Source organism: Durio zibethinus, chromosome 21 (genome assembly GCF_047325235.1).
Source record: "Durio zibethinus cultivar Kanyao isolate XHJ-2024 chromosome 21, ASM4732523v1, whole genome shotgun sequence".
NCBI classification, from domain to species: Eukaryota; Viridiplantae; Streptophyta; class Magnoliopsida; order Malvales; family Malvaceae; genus Durio; species Durio zibethinus.
In genome coordinates this window covers 5288113-5304040 of record NC_143182.1, presented here as the reverse complement: position 1 = coordinate 5304040, position 15928 = coordinate 5288113, and positions in this window count along the sequence as shown.

The following is a 15928-nucleotide window of genomic DNA, read 5'->3' as shown; positions in this document are numbered from 1 at the left end:
CCAGGACTCAGAAGCTGTCTTGCAGCTGCTGTTGCATGAACCTGGCAACAGCAATTGAATAGGCCCTTTTCAGAGAAAAAAAAATGCAATAATTAAGTGTGTAAATGAACGGAACGACGAACTGTTTATAAATATGTTTAGTTTTTATTTATTTATGTTTGTTTATTAAACTTAACAATCAATCTTGAATAATATTTTTATGCTTGTTTGTTAAATGAATCGAACATAAACAAAGATCTATTCAATTCGTTTATGTTTGTAAATAAGCTTGTTTAATATTCGTGAATAAATTTGATTATTAACATTCAATTTTTTTATTAAGAGATTATTCAAAGTATTTTTGATAAAAAATAATTTAAATAATCCTTTCCAATTTTTTTTTAAGATTATTTAAAGGGTTTTTACCTAGAAAATGCCTTGAATAATCACCTTGAATTTTTTTTGGATTATTCGTGACATTTTTTTGCTAAAAAGCACCTTGAATAATATCTTAAATTCTAAATTCTAAACCCTAAAAATTATAAATTATTCAAGGTATTTTTGCCAAAAACACATTAAATAATCAAGTTATAAATTTTGAAGTAAATTATTGAAAACATTTTTAGTCAAAAACATCTTGAATAATTTATTGCAAAAAAAATTAATAGAATTATTAAAGGCGTTTATGATAAAAAATACCTTAAATAATCTCCTTCAATCATTTTACTAAGAGATTAGTCAATACGTTTTTTGCTAAAAACGCATTGAATAATTCTCTCCAAAATTTTTTTGAGAATTATTCAAGATATTTTTTTCTTAGAAAATGCATTGAATAATCTCTTAAACCCTAAAAATTGAGGACTATTCAAGACATTTTTTGTCATAAACACCTTAAATCTCATAAAATTTGAAGTGGATTATTGAAAACGTTTTTTGTTATAAACATCTTTAATAACCTTATTAATTTTTTGTAAGGGATTATTCAATGTATTTTTTGTTAAAAATACATTGAATAATTTAATTCAATTTTTTTACTAAGAGATTATTTAAGTAATTTTTATAAAAAACGTATTGAATAATTAATTTTAATTTTTTTTTAAATTATTCAATACGCTTTTTTCATAAAACGTCTTAAATAATCTCTTAAACTTTAAAAATTGAAAATTATTTTATGATGTTTTTTATAAAAATATTTTAAATAATAACCTCATAAAAATTGATTTAGATTATTAAAGATATTTTTTGTTATAAACACTTTAAATAACCTCACATTAATTACGAACCAAAACGATGGATGGGTAAATCTTACATATTTCCATCATCTTCCTTCGCTAGACTATTTTTACTACTCAAATAAATCTCACATTGCTTAAGAACTAAAATAAGATATAAGTAAACCTATAAATTCCCAAAATCTACTGATCATTTGTTTAATAAAATCAATAATTAATTGTGAATATTTTGATTTTTTGATAATAATGAGTTAAAAATTTAAATTTAAAACTTAAAATTGAAGCTCATTTATATTCAACTAAAATTCGTTGAAAATAGATTAATTGAGCTCAAACATATGTTATAAGATTTGATAAGAACTCATTTATTTATAATCTCATTTATTACTAATCGAATTAAATTTTAACCAAAAAAAATATTCGATTAGATTCTATTCTTACGATCTTAATAATAATCCAAATTTTTTTAAGAAGAAAAAAAAAATCACTCTAATGGCCAATGACTAATAAGACAATGACCCACTCATACGGCAAGAAATTGGTGAGTTGAGAAGTCAGTATGCCGGGGAAGTGGAAGCCAGACTTGCCATGGCAGGAATGGATGGATGCTTTACTGATTTACGTTCTTGGCGCTACTCCCGGGGCAGTACAGTTCTGATGTAAAACTGAGGTGACTTTCCAATGGCTAGCAAGGAGGCCCCATAGAGGGCTGTCGGTTTAGACTTATTAGCTACTCATTGGAGTTACTGACGATTGCTGTACGCACGCCTCGGTTCCTACCAAAATTAACCAAATTAAATATGCCTAGGAATCTCTATAGCTGGTTATTGGCCAAAAAGAAAAAAAAAAAATTGTCTACCAGGTTTGGCACTCTCCTGGCCTCTTTGGACTTTGGGTTTGCGAGTTCAAGGGTTAATCAGCGGCGGCACACAAAATAAAATACTATATAATGAAAATTGGGTTTATTAATGATGATCCAATCTCAAATATAGAAAGCTTAAACACATCGAATCGACATTACACCTTTTTTATACTTTAAATGATTTAGCAAATCGAAGCATTGACCAAAATGATGGTATCACAAATTTTGAAAGCTCGATTCGCTTTCACCATGCCTCCATCTTAATTTGATGTTCAGATAGTATAGAACAATTAAATAGCTTAGATTGGATTAAGCATTTTCTAATTGCCATGGTGCTTTTAAAAAAGCCTGTAAAGGTAGCCTCATTCAAACCTATCCTACTTAAAATTAAATTTGGTCGTCTATAGGTTCAGTTGTCATCTTATGTAGGCCAGAGGTCCTTCGGACATGATCCACGTGAGTTATTAATATAAAGTAACCAACAAAAAAACAATTCAAATAAAGCTTTAACTGCGAAAGTAATTCTTTAGGTTATTTTGACGAGTATTTATGGTTTTTACTTTTTATAGTAAACAAAGTGAAAAGAATAAAAAATAAAAACATCAACTAAATGGGATAGATGATAGTTAAAATGATGGTTCTTGGTAAATTTATATAAAATATTATTTATATAATCTATACATTATATTAAAATCATGTTCTTAAAGAAGTTCATTTGTTGTCACGTAACAGTTATGAATATTTTTTTTTACTATTAATTAATTAATTTTTTATTTTAAATTACATAAATTTAATTATTTATAAATTTATGATATTTATAAATTTAACTAATTATGAATGAATGTAGTTATTATTTTTTTAGTTTAATATTTTTAATTTAAATTCATATTTATTAAGTAATATAAATACTCATAAATCAATTCTAGATTATTCATGTCAACATATACTCTTTTATTATAGGTACAAAATAAATCAAGTGTTTTTTTATGAAATTACAAATACAAAAATTACATCTATATATAAAGAAATCATTGACTAATCAAAGAAACAAACCAACTAATAAAATAAATAAATCTAATATAAAATTAAACCAAACCCATATAATTTGAACCTAAAATCTCAAAATTTTAAGACTTTCTTTTTATCACTAAGCCAAAATTTCATAAGCAAATAAATTAAGCATTTAACATCACAATTGAACAATGATAAAAATTGTTATAAGATGAGTTTTCTTATAAAAAATTTGTCAAAATAAATGAGGACTATAGTCAACTATCTTTGCTAATATTTTGACTATTACTTAGGTTATAATATATGTATTTTTATTTTCCTCCCTTTTGTAGAATTTTAAGTTATCAGGTCTTCTTATGTATGTAAACAGTAAACACTGCACTGCTTAATAGTGTTGAAGAAATCTTATTCTTACTAAGCTGTAAAAATTTTATTTGTTGTTAAAAAAGAATAAGTTGTTCATCACGTCTATTTCAAAACAGCGCGATGGTAATAAATAAAATGAGGGCAACTGTTCCAGCTATTTACATATATATTCCGTGAATATGGAGTGTGGTAAGTGTGATACGCATTAACACGTATCGTATTGATGTTAGAGATGACATCGTGTTGGCACCAAAATAGTCTCAATTACGTGACGCTAATATTTTCCACATGCAACGAGTCATAATCCGTAAGAAGTATATGTGCATGAAAAGTACTCTCTTCATATCTTATGACAAATTCGGATACTTTTGGTATAATAAGTAGTGACTATTTTTGTTTCTGCATGTCTCTGCTTTTCTTTTGTGGGTTTGGCTGATTCCAAGAAGTGTAATTGAAAAGTAATTAAAGTTTGATTCTCTCTCTCTCTCTTTCTCTCTCCCTCAACAGTTGTTCACAAGCTTGTTTTTTCTTGTAAGATGACGTATTATCCTTAATGAAACACAATAAATTTTTCAAGGATTTTTTTTTGCACAATAAGCATATATTTATCGTTAAATGAAATGCTTGAATATATCATCAAGCTTTTAGTTTAGTAGTTAAAGACGCTTGAGAGAACATCAATGGCATAATTTAAAATCAAGTTTTTTTTTTTTATTATTTGTACTAAAGCTTTACCCTTATAATATAACAAAAAAAAATGCTTAAATATTATAAACACAAAAATATTGATACTCATAATGTGAGTATTATGGGTTTTTTTTTTTTCACATATGACGTACATTAAATTCGATTGGGGATTGGAATTGTTTATGCTGAGCTCTGACTTCAAGATAGTCTTAGGAAACTAGAAGAGAATGGCGATAATAGGTAAAGGCAAGATGTATTCTTTGTGTTTATACTCTGATGCACAAGTTATACAAAATGAGGTAAGGAAGAAAGTAAGAAGAAAAAAATGAGTCTAAGATCAACTTACTTTAATAATGCTTGAACCTTTATATTTATATGTGAGCCATAAAGGGACCATTAAGGGACAATAATGATAGTGCCAAGCTGATGTAGCACTAGACATATCAAACCGACATAACATGTTAGATCGGCGCAAATGATAGAAATACTCATTTTTGTATGTTGAAGGCTTCTAAGAAGAAAAAAGACCATTATGCCTTTTTGACCACCATATGTCCCTAATATTTTGTCCCCTGTCAAGCAGTCTAAGTATCATGCTACTAGATGTTTGATTGATGCATCCGATGTAGGGTAGGTAGGAAAAATGAAAATGATGTGAAATTTGATTATTTGAGGCCTACATCACAGAGGGGGCCAATATGGAAAGATAAATAATCTTGAGTCGTGATCTGATCTAGTAAGGAGCTGATTTAACGTGTATGCCTTGAGTTGAGTGCATGGTCGACTTTAAAAGTTATCGAGGTGTAAATTATTCGGAGTGATTTGAAATTAGTAGTGGAGCTCATCTAGTCGATGTGAGACTTGTGTTTTATTTTAGGGATTTGAGTTTGGGCCTTTACTTTGAACTTTAACAACAAGTTGGGCATTCGGTCTGTTTTAGGGAGTTGTTTGGTCTGGTGGGTTCGAGCTAAGGTTCATCCAGTTTGGTCAATTTGACAGCATTAAATAAGTAAAAAAAATAGTTTGAGTGAAAAAAGTTTAGATAGAGAAAACAAAGAGATGTTTATCCATTTTCAGCTAACATATGGCATGATCTGAGTTGTTCCTCTAATATATCGCACAACTATATAAAAAGGTGTTAGGGCTCTAATTTTTCACCTTGTTTCTTTGTTTGCTTTAAATCCGATTTGAACTTTTCGACCGTAAAAGCTTTCTGACCTTAGAGTTTTTTTATGCTTTATTCAGTACGTATTCTTAACTATGTCTTCTAGTATAAGTTCTGGGGAGGCCAAGAGTTAGCGAGTCAAACCTAGAGGAGGTCAATACAAACAAGATGACAACGATTTAATTATACCATTCATCGAGAACCATAATTGTGAAAAAATGGCCTTTTGATTCAATCTGATGTTCGAAAAAGGGCAATAATGAAACAAAAAAATGCTAAGGCAAGAGAAGAATGGGTCCTAAGTACGAAAGAGCTATGTGCTCAAAGAAACTTTGACTTGCAAAATCCATCACATTTTTTTGTCTCTCATGTCAGTCAATTTTTTATGATCGACCTTCTTTCACCTACGATTGTTCTCTTTCTGGGGTTTGGTCATATTAATTTTCTTTTACTTTTATTATTCCCCCTATCAATGCTCTTGTTGTCACTTTTATTCCACCCCATCAATTCTTGTCAAGATTTTTTTCTCTTCTGAGGTGTTTCCACCTTATCCTCTTCTTTCGAAGTTGAGTTGCTCTTAGCCATAATTTCACATCAAAATCTCGGTTCTCCTCACTAGTCAAGGTATTTTGATGGTAAAGATTATGATGAGAAAGGTTCTAAAGAAGAACACGAGGAGAAGAGTACTTCAGTAAAAGAAAGTGATGATGAGAAAGAGAGTCTTGTAAAGCAGGATGAATTAGCCAAAGTCCCTGAATATACTCGTTATGACCTCAGTATAATCTCCAAGAATGTGATGAGCGAACTAAAGAATGTGGTAAATCCTAAATAATATCTTAACATGTATTCAGTTCATCACGTCCATGCTCTAGTAATGACTTTTCTTTTTCCCAGAGAAGGGTGCAGTATAATAATACTGAACTTCTTAGATTGGATCATTGATAGACTGGACTCATATCGGCACTATGTATATTGATATTCTTTTATGGTCGGTGTGAGATTTTTACTTCATTTTTTATTTGTTTTAATTTTTAATTCTTGTAATTTAACTATCACTCAACTTACCCCTAATTTTATATGGTACAAAATTACCTTTATCCTTATTTGTTAGCGTTTAAATATTATCCTTATTTTCTTTCCCTATTTAAAAGATTTTTTCTCTTAAAAAGTACTCCAATGATAGTAGGTGGTACTACATAACAACTTAGTCCAATAATAAATTATTTACCAATTACTCAAGCTTAATAAAAAATTAAAATTTGCTATTTTTCTGCCTTGAGAAGTAAAAAATAATAAAGATGGTAAGCCTGAGGTTAAGACTACTTCTGAGGTTAAAGCCTGGGAGATAAGAAGTTCGCTCGACACTTTTATGGATGCACCGGTGGTTTTTTTTATCCTGGATTTATCATATCGGGATAAAATTTTATGGATATACCGATGACTCTTTCTATCCTGATTTATCATATTGGGATAAAATTTTAGAATACATCCATAAGAAAGAGCTCATCACTGATGCCCACGAGCTAACTCCTCCGACGTAATAAATAAGATGGAGTACTTAGATAAATTTAAAGTAACCTCATAGGATTTTATTTTAACATAATTTTATCTAACTATTAGCTTGATTTTACAGAGATGGCTAACAACAACGACTTTGACTTTAATTGTACCAATACATCTCTAGGCCCAAGAAGGGCAAAAAAATTTAACTTAAGGCCATATCTCGCTGGAAAGATAAGGTTGTCAACACATCACTGTACCATTTTCTCATAATCTAAAAAAAAAAAAGTAAGAGTTGGCCGGGATCTGTCCTTAACATTAACACCAACACCTTCTTCTCCTGTAAAAAACCACTAGTGGACGTCTCTTCTTCCACCTTCAAGAACCCTGAAGCTAGGGTATTAAGGCCTAGCTTGAAAAAGATCTCAACAATATTGGAGTATGCTCTAATCGATGACCTTACCATGAACTTCGACATAGTGAAAAGATTTTACAAGGTTGTGATCCCTCATCTTAGTAAGTACTACATGACCTCAGCTCAATTTTTTATTATTTTTCATTTTTTTTAAGTTTGTGTTTTTTTCATATAGTATAACAAAAGTTTCCACTTTAGCCCTTAGAAAACACTTACCAAGCATTCCACCATGCCTACCTTGTTATAGACCACATGTTAAAGGTCGAGAAAGATATGGTTATCGTGGCTAAAAAGTACAAAAAGAGCTCAAACGTATTAGGTAATGTTAAGTCCAGCCTCAACATATCCTACAAAAAAAAGGTTGAGTTGAGGAAAAAAATGACAAGCTGACAAAAAGTTAAAGGCCGTCTTAGTTGATAAGGCTTTGACTGAGTCTATGAAAGAGCAAGTCGAGCTCAAGCTCAACGATGCTCAAGTCGAGATAGCAAAGTTGAAGTATAAGCTGAAGGCCAGGGAAAAGAAAGAGAAAGAGTTGAATACGAAAGATATAGAAGAGTTTAAGGCTTTCAATGAGTGCCTTCAAATAAAAATAAAGTTCTTTATGAAGAACGTGCTGATGCCTTTCAGCTGGCTAAAGATGAAGTATAGTTTAAATTTTTTGCCCTCATCCTTAGCTTTTTTATATTGATATCAACAATATCATATTGAAACTTTTTTTAAATCAACCCGAAGAGAAAGAGAAAGAGAAAGAGGAAGAAAAAGAGAAGAATGATGATGAGGTCATAAATGTCGAGCTTGAAGTTGCACTGGGTGCTAAAGATGAGGTGAAAGAAGTCAAAGAAGCTGAGGTCATCGTAAGGATGATGCTCTTGTTGCTCTTACTATCAATATTATTGACACATGATTATTTTTAACTTTTGTTAATTTTTGGTTAATGTATGAGATCAATTTTTGTAATGACCTCAAATTTTGATAACCTGTGTAACAAACAACTTTTGTACTTAACAAAAATGAAATAGAAAATTTTTGTTTCGTTTAGCCAAGTTTTAGCTTAGTTTTTTTACAATTTTTTTATTTGCATAAGTTTAAGCACAGTTAATCAAAGAAATTTGAACCCAATTAACTAAACTAAGGATTTACGTAATCACTTGGATTAAATTAACTTAAAAATTTATCTAAGTTTTAGGTCAGATTTTGTTAAATCGGTTAGGCGTAAGCTCATTAAGGATAATTTAATTTTTGTATTCAATTACCATATACAATAGTGAGCTAAGCTTGATCAAGCAATTGAAAATAAACCTTTAAATTATCTATATTTCACGTTATTGGGATGATGTTACCATTTTTATCATGTAGCTTATAGGTCACATCATGGATGATTTTTTTAATTATATATGATCTTTCCTAGGTCGAGGTTAATTTTTTACCTCGATCATCTACTCTTGAAGCTTTAACTTTTTTAAGTATCAGGTTATTCTTTCCAATCTACTTATATCTGACTCTTTTATTATAATAACTAACTATCTTTTACTAATAAGATGTTATCTGTGTTAGGGTTATATCTTTATGTTTTTTAACAAGTTTTAGGTCAACCCTAAGTGATTTTTTAATTTCTTCTTTTAACCCTAATTCGACTCTTAAGCTCAAAAGGTCGATCTCAACAGGTATCACAGCCTCTGTTTCAAATGCCAAGTGAAATAGAGTTTCACCAGTTGGTACATTCATAGTTATCTTCAAGGCCCATATACTATTGGTAGCTTATGGGCTTATTTTTCCTTCACTGCGTTGAGTCTTTTCTTCAAGACTTCTAATATTATCTTTTTTTCAACCTGCCCATTGGATTGAGGGTAGGCAATTGACGTAAATCCAAGGTTGATATGAAGGTTTAAATACCATTATTTGAACTTTGAGTTTTTGAATTATTTATCGTTATCTGTTATTATGGATTGAGGTAAGCTAAATATACAAACTATATTTTTTCACATAAATTTCTTAACTTGGGCCTTTGTAGTAATGGACAAGGCCTCGATTTCAAGCCATTTTGTAAAGTAATCTAGTGTTACTAAACCAAATCTCCTCTGACCTGTGATCGAGGTGAACGGTCTGAAAACATCTATTTTCTACTGCATGAAAAGGCACGGGCTGATGATAGGGGTGAGCTAAATTGAAAGGAGATATTGCACGTGGGTAAATCTCTGACAATTATCACATTTCTTTACCAATTTAATTGCATCTTTTCTAAAGTGGGCTAATAGTAGCCTTGCCTAAGCATTTTGTATGTTAGTAATCAAGGTTTGAGGTGATTTTCACATATTATTTCTTAGACTTATCGCAGGATATAGTCTGCTTCTTTTTCATCAATAAATATTAGATAAGACATGTTAAATGACCTTCTATATAATTTTTTCTTAATCATCATGTATAGATGAGCCTTCTTTATCAATGCTTTAACTCATATTTTATCTTCTAGTAGCATTTTTGTTGTTAGATATATTTTAATTAATGTCATCTAATTTTTTCTATGATATGTCTTACAAGTTTATCCTCAGTGCTTTTGTATATCAACTCTTCTATCAAAACTTGGTTCGAGCTTTCTATTATTATTTTTAGGCCAATAGATAAAGAGTCTGTTAACGAATTTTTTGACTTTGATATTTTTTTTCACCTTGACTTTCTTAAAACAAGCTATTAAGGCCAGCACCTTGTCCAGATATTTTTGAAATTCATCCTCTCAAGCTTCAAACTCTTCATTTATTTGGTCGACCACTAGCTGTGAATCACTATATGCGATTATATTTTCAACGTTAAGCTCGATGGCTAGTCTTAAACCTATTATCAGTGCCTTATATTTTACCTCATTATTAGAAGCCCTGAACTTGAACCTTAAGATGTATGAGTATTACAATCCTTCTAGGTTAATCAGAATAACATCGATTCCTCTCTTATGGTTAGTGGTCGAACCGTTAACAAAAAGCTACCAACTTTTTTTATTCAAGGTATTTGTGTTTTTCTCAAGTTATCTTTCAAGATGGCCCGAGAAGAGTTCCATGACAAAATCTATAGCACTTGAGATTTTAGTATTGACCTTGATAGAATATACAAGTCGAATTCATTGAGCTCTATTGCCCATTTGATTAGTCTTCATGATATTTCAAGCTTCTATAAAATCTATCTTAGTGGTTGATCAGTCAATACAAGGGTTACATGCGCTTGCAAATATGGCTTGAGTTTTTTAACTGAAGTGACAATTATGTGAGCTAACTTTTCTATATTACTATAGTTAATTTTTTGCCCTATTAATTCTTTGGTCATAAAATATATCGGTATTTGCTTCTTTATCTTATTATCGTACCAAAGCCAAGCTGATGGCTTGATCCGTAGTAGCCAAGTATAGGTGCAAGATTTTGCCAAACCTTAACTTATACATGATGGGTGGAGAAGATAAAAATTTTTTGAGTTTTTCAAAAGCTTTTTGATACTGAAGAGTCCACCTGAAGTTAAAGATTTTTTTAAAAATTTTGAAGAACGACAGACATCATTTTATTGACCTAGACATGAATTGGCTTAGGACAGCTATTCTGTTAGTTAACCTTTATACTTTTTTTATCGAGGTCGGTACCTTCATATTTAGGATTGCCTGAACCTTATCTGGGTTCATCTCTATCTTTTTTTTATTGATCATGTAACAAAAAAACTTATCCAACATTACTTAAAAGCATATTTACTCGGGTTAAGCCTCATATTATATTTCTTTAAGGTGTTGAAGATCTCTTTGAGATCTTTCAAGTGCTTTATCAAGCTTTTGTTCTTGACTATCATGTCATCCACATATATTTTTTTATTGTGATCGATCTAATTTTTAAACACCTTGTTTACTAGCTTTTGGTAAGTTGCCCTTGCCTTCTTCAATTCGAAAAGCATTACTTTGTAATAGTAAAAAATTTTCTCAGTAATAAAAGTTGTCTTTTTCTCATTGTCATTTAGCATTTGATTTGGTTGTAATCAAAATAAGCATTCATAAAATTGAGAAAGCCATGCTCAACACTATCATCCACTAACTGATCTATATTAGGGAAAAAATTATTTTTTGGGTAGGCTTTGTTAAGATCGGTAAAGTTAATGCACATCTTTCATTTTTCACTATGCCTTTTGATCATGACTACATTAGCTATCCATTCAGAGTAGTAAGCCTTCTTAATAAAGTTTGCTTATAATAATTTATCGATCTCCTACTTGATAGCTTGTTGTCTTTCTGAGGTAAAGGGTTTCTTTTTTTATCAAATTGGTTTTACCTCAGCATTAGTGTGCAGCCTATGAATCATCACCTCGATATCAATCTCGGGCATATCGGGTAGTGTCCAAGTAAATAGGTCGACATTATCTTTTAAGAGTTGAATTAATTGATCTTTATGTTGAAGTTTAGTTTCAATCTGCATTTATTTTTTTGGGATGTCATCCTAGAATGGAATTGTTACAAGATCTTTGGCTGGTTCAGGTCGATTTTTATCTGAGTTCAACTTTTGATCAATTATCTCTCTTTATTCAATTAGGTCAAGATCATTCATTATAAAAATAGATCCTAACGTGATGATCAATATATTATGGATAACCTGATGAATATGTATGTAGTAAAATTGGTATGTATTTTTTATTTTATATTGTATTGTGGTCGACGTATTAGCTCAATCCAAATGACATGTAGTTATTCATGTCGACTTTAAAGCTCGATCACCTTTGAAGTTACCTTAAAAAAAGCATGTAGTGACTTAAGAGTGTGCTTCTATCAGGTTAGTCTTATGTTCTATATTCTTACTTGTGGTTTTTTGCTTCTTGTCAACTTTCATTGTTTACCCATCTTCAATGCTTTCATTCTCGATTGAACTACCAATCTGCTTCCCAATCCTCCATTTCATTATTGTGACATAACACTGACGTATCGTGAACTAGTATTTCATAATCTTTCAAACTTTATTGGGTGTTAAAAATTTTACTTTTAGATGGGGAACTAACCTATAAGCTGCATAATAGACTGGCTAGGTCAGCCCAATATTATGTTATAGGTAGCTGAGATATCCACCGTTATAAATTCTATAACCGAAATGATTGTCTTGGGTTCTGTCCCTAAGGAGGTTGGTAGTTTGATTGCTCTTTTTATGGGCACTTATTCATTTTTGAATCTTATCAATGTTGTGGTGATCGACTGCAATCGATCTTCATCAATTTTTATTTTTTTCATGGCATTATAGTACATAACATCGATCGATCTCCCACTGTTGAATAAGATTTTCTTAACTACATAATTGTACACTATGATAGTAATCACTATAGTATCATCGTGAGGGTGCTAGATTCTTTCAACGTCTTCTAGGCTAAATGAGATCGACTCATCTTTCTAATATTTTTCTCTCTTTACCGTGGTGCTCACTATCATGACCATGCCTGGGTTGGATTTTTTTTGGCCAAGGTAAAGCTGCCTTAAATGATCACATTAATCACTTCGACGATTGACCTGTTGTTATTAATTCGACCTTTTTCTTACCTTATCTCATCTTTTTGATCTTTTTTTCTTTCATTTTTTAATTTTTTATCACATATGAGCTTTTTTCAGTATTGTCTGTAATATGTTATGGGTTGGTCTTATCTTTGTTGCTCTACCAATTTTTTTAGCTAATCTCTCCTTATCAAAGTTTCAATCTCATTTTTCAAGTCGACACAATCTTCAATGTTATGGCCTATATCTCTATGAAAGGCACATATTTTGATAGAGTTTTTTTTTTGTATTTTGTCTCAGTGGCTTTGGCTATCTGAGGTCAAGATTCTTTCAATTTACATTAGAATCCTCTCTCGGGAGGTATTCAGCACAGTGTAGCTTTTTTCTCTATTAGAACTTCTAACCCTATGTTATCATTCTCTTGAAGGAGAATCATAAAAATTCTTATCTTTTTTACAACCAAAGAAGGGAGATGAGCCTTTCTCATCTTAATTGATAAAGAGGAGGGATGAGTCTCTCTTATATCGATTAGTTTTCATTATAACTTTAGCATTTATGTACTTTTTGGCTATCAGTAGGACGTCGATTAGAGTTCTGGGTGATTCTAGCAACAAAGTTAATTTTAGGTGATACTTTTTGTCATTGAATCCATTTATCATATCGGTTATTTACTCTAGGTCTTTAACCTACAGAGCTTTTGCATTAAAACGCGTAATGTAACTTTTTAAAAATTCATTCTGACCTTAATGGATTGACATCAAGCTCAAAGTTATCTTTTTCATTCTTTGAGTACAATAAATTGAGATAAAAAAGAGTGGCTGAGTTTTTTGAACATGGTGATTGACATCGATTCTAGGCTATTGTACCATAATTGAGTTACGTCTTTTAATATGGCAGCCAGGCCTTTACACATCAGAGCTTCATTAGCACCCTATATCATCATATTAATCTTATAAAGGTCAACATTTTAAATCTTTTGGGAGGCATGGCTCTATCAATTTCTTCAGTTAAGGGCGAGATCTCCAATAACTTGAGCTTATTCTAAAAAACTACTGCTTTTGTTTTTAGCTTTTTATCCATGGCTTCCATTCGAGCTTCTAAATCTTTGTTCAATTAGGGTTCAAGGTTTGTTTATTTGGATTTTTGGGTCGTAGCATATGTTGAGTTATAGCTTGGGTATTGGTGAAGTGGGGTGGTATGCTCTTTTTCTCTAAAGGTCGAGAAAGCTTTCACCTCTTCATAGCTTAGTTGTCTGACGGTGGCTCTTCGATCATGGGTAATTAGGTTAGGCACTTTTGAAACTTACGGTGGAGTTATGGTTTATAACATCCACTTGAGGGCTTGTATCCGTTCAATCAAAGCTTGAAATTGTTCCATGGTAGGTCCCACCTGTGGTTGGACAAGTTAGATGAAATATTGGCTATGATGGATTTCTGTTCCAATTGGGATGGTTGTCTCTCCTTCCTCTAAGTTCTTTTCCTTAGTGGTATTGTTTTGCGCTTGGCTAATGAGTGGAAAAAAGCCTTTACTTAGTACACTAAATGTTTGTGCCGAGATCTGACCGCAAAGCATTCTTCAAAAAACAAAAGAGAAGGGTGGTAAGAGACAAAGGCAAGGTGTGTTCCCTGCATTTGCACTCCAACATGCAAGTCAGATAAAATGAGTTCGAAAATGAAGAAAGAAAAGATGGGTCTAAGATTAACTTATTTTAGTGATGCTTGAACTTTCATATTTATAGGTGAGCCATAAAAAATTATCAGGGGATAGTAAAAACAATGTCAAACTGATGTGACATTAAATATATCAAATCGATATAACACGTTAGGTCGACGCAAATGATGAAAATACACATGTTTGTCTATTAAAAGTTTTTAAAAGGAAAAAAAATTATTATATCTTTTTTACCACAAAATATCTTTAACAGGGATATCCATTTAGTTTTAGAATTTACCATATAAGATAATTTTATTAAATTTATAACATTTACAATATATATATATATATATATATGTAAGTGAATTTGTTAACTTCAATTTCTAAAAGTTTTTGAAGCACTTGAAAGATTCAAAGTACGATTTTGAAACTATCAACGATTCCACATATTTGCAGCTTATGAGAAACTACGGGTATCTTTCTCTTTCAATTTATCAATGTCTTCGTGTAAACCGTAGTAGAAAGCCATATTCACATTCATAAACCAACAATAGCTTTTATTTTTACAATAAATACAAAAAGGAAAAAAGAAAAGAAAAGCACATGTGAACTAATTAATTGTTGTTTTGTTTTGTTTTGATAAAAATGAAGTGTAGTTGATAGCTCAGTATGTGGTTGCAAGGAAATGCGATAGAGAGGGGGGGGGGGTTTGGAAGGTATTTGTTTTTCCAACTTGGCCTCCAATTATGCTTTGAAACATGATCTTTCATCTCTGTCACAATTAGTCTTTGTGTACTTGTTTCACAAATTCCAATGCTATTGTGTCAATCCTCAAACTCATGATGTCATGTGTGACGATTTCTTTTAGTAATTAGTTTAGAATTGGGTTACGAATGAACATCCTGGTATGCAGCACATAAGGGCATAACTGTAATTCACAAATGTCTTTGATAAAAGCCAACAATGAATCTCAAGGTCATGGACCTACCCGGTCCCTTCTGTCCAAGAAACGTCACCCAATTTAATCGTGCCAAATCTTTTTCCTAAATCAATGACAGCCTGATCAGTGACAAGGAGGGAAAAAAATTATTTTTGTTATAAAAGTTTAAAGTGAAGATGAGTTTTTTAATTTTGAAGTTAAAGTAATTATAAAATTTAATGAGTATTTATATTAAATTTATAAATTATTTAATAAAAAAATATTGTTAATTATAATAATTGAACTTAAATTTCATAAATAAAATATTTAAATTTTGTTAATTCAACTAATTTTGTTGACGATAGAGAAAATTTTAAATTATGATGTTTAAATCTTATCAGAGATGAATTTATATTTATTTGATATTAAATTTATTTAATTATTTATAATAATTAATTTATTTAATTTAACTATAAATTAAATACAATTATTATTAAAAAAATTAATCATTTGATTCCATAACAGATTCATCTAACCTTTAAAATGGCAAAATTTCAAAAAATTATTAACAATTAATACTGTGAATGATAAAAAAAAAAAAAAAAAAAAAAAAAAAAAACGATCACCCATACGAAATTCCACTCCTAG